The following is a 4,590-nucleotide window of genomic DNA, read 5'->3' as shown; positions in this document are numbered from 1 at the left end:
CCTCTCTGTACGTATTTGGGCAAGTATCACTCATGATTCATTTTGTAGCTGTCTCCAGAAAAATGTTGAGGTGGGGGTGGTGATGCTAATGGGAACTTCCAAAACATCCTTCATTTAATCCCATGACTTAATTTGAACCCTATCAGATTAGCATTTAAAATAAATTTTATTAATCCTGTGTGACCTACCTACAGGTATCCATTTAAGATGTAACTTGGGTAAGCTTATAATTTGTGAAAGGTGAAATCAGGAATTGAACCATGGTGGGAGCAGGGGATAGTTTGTAAAGGGAGCCAGTGACAGCACACGGTGTGTTCTGGTCCTGCTTGCTCTGTTTAGCTGAAAAAAGGAATTTGGAAAATGACCAACTTTAAGAGTTTGATTTTACAGTAGTGATTTATTGAAGTGTTCATGAGATGCTCCAGGAATTCCTGTGGGACTATCCAGATAAAAAGTTAACTCTTCAGGTGACTGGGAGATGCAGGACTCGGACCTCATTCTGTTTATGACCGAGTAGTGTCATAGCTAGACATGTATGTATGAGATATGTATGTTCTACACCCCAGGTGTGCCATTCTTAGAATGATTGTACTGTATGGCTGTCTTTCTGTTTGCAAAGACAAGGGAGGCTTCTAGCCCATATAGGTAAATAATTTTCTGGGACAATATAAACTCCATAATAATGAAAAGGGTTTGCCAGCTTAGTTGTATTTTTCTAGGAAAGCAGCTTTTTGCCTTTTGTTGTTGTTATGCTCCTGATTAATATAGATATTCTAGAAGTCTGCTTTAGTCCCAACCTTGCATCCATTCAGTTCATATCTCACTAGGGTGAAGTCCCAGGAATAATCCCAGTGCTTTGGATGCATCACTCTTTCAGGTGATACTGCAAATTAAAGGTCATGAAGTTCTACTGCAGAGGTCAGCCATGATGCAGCTGGTCAAGCATTCTGTTCAATGCATTGTTCTGCTCTGACTTGCATAGTTATCACTTTCTTCTCCAAAGGAGCTGAATTTTAAATGAAACTAAATTGAAAGCACTCTGACAGGGTGGCACGTCATTGGCCTAAGTGTAGTGACAGCAGTGAATTACAGTGATTGTTGTGATGAACCTGACACTTGAGCTCACAGAAGTTTGCTGCTAGTGTGTTCTGGCATTCTTGTGGGTAAAGGGAGTTATGCAAATTTAACACTAGGTTATTCTTTTTTTCCCTATCTGCATTTTGATGAAGCTGAAGCTTAAACTTAATAAAAGACCTGTCTGGAGAAACATATGCATTCAAGAACCAACAGCCAGCATGGATAGAAAATATCTTCTAAAATACAGTAAAAAAAAAAAATCTTTTGAGAAAATTGTTTGGTTTGTTTATTGTCTTTAATTGACTAACTGGCCTGGGCTGCGTTCAACCATTTCTAGATGAGTTCTTGAGAGCTATTCTAGTGTACAGCCATTTCTTGAGTGTGTGCAAGCTTTGAAATCTGTTGAACTTTCCACTCAAAAACTCTTACAGGAAGAGTCCCAAAGGATCATTGATACAGGAAAAAGAACCAGACTCATTAACAGAAGAGTTTTGTGAACTCATGAAAGATGTACTTTCAGATTTCATGAGCAATCTGATCTGCTGTGTGTTATCCACACGTAATTTTGAGAAGGTCTGTAGCTGACAGAGAAGTGGTATTCCTGGAGCAGTAGTATATTCATTAATAACACAGTGACTTTTGCTCATTCCTGTCCCCACTCCCAAGTCTCAGTTGTGGTAGGATGAAAGCTCAGTCAAGCCAGTTAAAGTGATTTCTTTAAAGGCCCAAGCTGTACCATTTGGAGTCAATGAAAGGAACAAAAAAAACGTGTATGTGGAAGTCACTCTGCTACCAGGCTGTTCTCATCTTGGTGTTGCTGTTACACTAGAAAAACCCAGTCCTGGATGAGAAAAGACTTTTTAAAGGGTAAAATTTTGGTCCACTCAGTTTTGACTGAGTAGTCATTGAGAGATACCTTCTAGGGTGCAGAGAATATTTTTGCTCAACAAGCTGGCATCGTCTTCAGAAATGCAACCCAAGAGTTGCCTTAAGTACAGTGTCAGTGCCATGAAATAAACCACCTGTGAAGTCTACTGAGGAGCTGGATGGAAATCATGGCTTCTGGCTATAGTTTGGACCAGCTTAATGTGCTCTGAAAAAAAAACATTTCACACGTCATATCACACCAGCTGAAAAAATAGTGCACATCAGCAGTGCTGTTACACAGAGTAAAGGACTTGCAGCAGGTGTGAATGTGTGGAGGCACCGAGCATTATGGTAACACCTGTGTTTCTCTAAATCCAGCCAAAACAATTTCCTCTCCAGTGGTAGAGGAGGATTAGAAAAAAAAATCTACCCAACTTCCAGTAGTAGCAGACATTTCCTGTAAAGGAATTTGCATAGTGTTTCCCATGGTGCACTGTGGCTGTGCTGTGGTTTTTCTCTTTTAAACTTTCTTAGTTTGGGGACACCTTCGATAACTTCAGTCACCCCTGACCACCTCTTTGTCTCACGCCAGCATTGCCAGGCCCGAGCAGTTGCAGATGGTGTGCTCTCTGAGTGCTTTCCTTAATTGAATGAAAAATAAAGCCTCTTGTAAAATATTACCAATTTAGATGTGACTTATGGGGCACATATGATGCTTATTTTTTCAATTAGATGAAAACTTGGCGTGGTTAAACATAGGAAGCCAAGTGTTCTGTGAAGCTGCTATAGATTTCTGGATTTTTAGGTGATTTTGCTTTAAATTATTATATAGCAGAAGGGGGTGAAGGAAGTCAGCAGCTAAGCTGTTTTCCCAGCATGTATTTCACTCAGTGGACCCTTGATGCTCATTTCATGACTAATATATGCTGTACTATATGCATTTCTTGTTGTCACCAGAGATAACATTAAGTAAACTATCCCCTTAAGAAAAACAGCTTTTCTTGGCAAGTGGAATATGACTCAAGGAGCCAGCACTGGAGACATACGGTGCTGTGAATGAGCGCTGTGTGTTACTCTACTGGATCTGAGTCCAGGCACTATTTATACTGCAGCATATTCAGCACCAGATTGTTAAATCTTAATACTGAAACAGTGTATCATTTAAATGTTTTTGTTCTGTTTATGTCCCATTTTCAAGCATTGGATATCAAGCAACACTTACTAACTTTTTGTTTCATTTGGACAAGATGTCCTCTTGCCAAAAGCTTTTCCAGTCTGCTCTTGAAATGCTCTTGAAATATTAGCCTGTCTGTACCAGCATGTTACAGTGAAATTTTGTGCCACTGAGGATGAACTAGGTCACTTTGAACTTCTTTCAGTATGTGGTGATAGAATACCTTGTAAAGCAATACATCAATACTATATGCAAACATTTGAGTGCTATAGAAAGGAGTTCTACTAAAATGATTTATTCCTCAACCTGTGTAGGAATGAGGAAGAAAGTACTCCATAGCAGTTTTTTAATGGGCTCATAATCATTGTGTTCTGTCATTGTCTCTGTGCAAGAAGCTTTGGTTCACTGTTTCAGAGGTGGTATTTATTTATGATCATGTTTTGGAGATGGATAAAAGGCCTTGGCCATTCATTTCAGTTTGATTAGTTCCAGAGCTGGTGAAGAACTGGGAGTAGAAAGTGAGAATGAGAAGGTTGAAGTTTTTTGACATTGCAGCATCCTTCCACATACCCAAAGAGGGTTCTTGGAGCCCCTGCTAAGGAGGTCATTTTCTCTTCTATTGGAGTATTTCTGTCAGTGAAGTTACAATTTTGACGAATCAGATGTATATAAGCAGACCTCAAAAGGTATCGCTTTAAATAGGAGAAAAAGTGATTAGTGTCTTTGTAGGGCTGTGCTGAGAAAAGTTATGTGAGCAGAACAGTGGGGCAGTGGGAACATGGAGGAGGAGGGGGTAAAGCAGTAGTTGCAATAGTGCAGAACAAGGCTGAACTGCTTTGTTCTCGTGTAAGATGGCACTGTGGCTTTCTTTGTTTGGTGTCTTCCTGGAAGTCATTCCTGGGTATTAGTCATTGTTTTTGGTGTGGGTGGGCCCTCTGCAATTGTCTAAACAGAAATAATACCTCTGCACCAAATGGTTTACCATCCAAGTTTACAGTCTTTGTGACAAACTCATCCAGAGAGGTGATGATCCCTATTAAAGAATGAACAGAAGTAGAAATAGGACTTACAGCATTCTCCCTCGCCCCCAAAGAGCTATTTTGGATCTGCGGTCAGCAGCTTGCAGTTGTTTTTTTCTCAAAGAAAAGCTACCGTCTGCATAGTGCAACTTGTAGCTGGGAGTAAAGTCTTCCTACTTTGTAGATTTCCTGTGCCATCCATCCACACTGGGTATCGTACCATGCTTAGATTGTAACTGTCTGCTGAAAGCCCACACATTGGAATTTTCCTGTTCAAGTCAAAACCAATGCATTTATTTACTGAAGGGTTTTGCAGACTGCAAAATCAGGTCTATAGAGTATTTAAAGCTTGTTCTAACTTAGAGAACTAGGCTTTAGTGGGATGATGAAAGATGTGAAGGGAGGAAGCCTCCTGTGCTTCCTCGAAGTAATTTAAGAGCCAGGAACATGTCA

General features: G+C 40.1%; 1 protein-coding gene across 1 annotated transcript in view; it reads left to right on the top strand.

Moving 5' to 3' along the window:
* The window catches only part of LOC104521288 (DNA-binding protein SATB2), a gene marked incomplete at its 3' end in the record, with an annotated part of 70,039 nt that overhangs the window by 31,599 nt on the left and 33,850 nt on the right, over nucleotides 1-4,590 (top strand). The window lies entirely within an intron of this gene.

Source organism: Antrostomus carolinensis, unplaced genomic scaffold (genome assembly GCF_000700745.2).
Source record: "Antrostomus carolinensis isolate BGI_N321 unplaced genomic scaffold, ASM70074v2 scaffold14480, whole genome shotgun sequence".
Taxonomy (NCBI): domain Eukaryota; kingdom Metazoa; phylum Chordata; class Aves; order Caprimulgiformes; family Caprimulgidae; genus Antrostomus; species Antrostomus carolinensis.
This window is presented reverse-complemented; position numbering and strand designations above follow the sequence as displayed.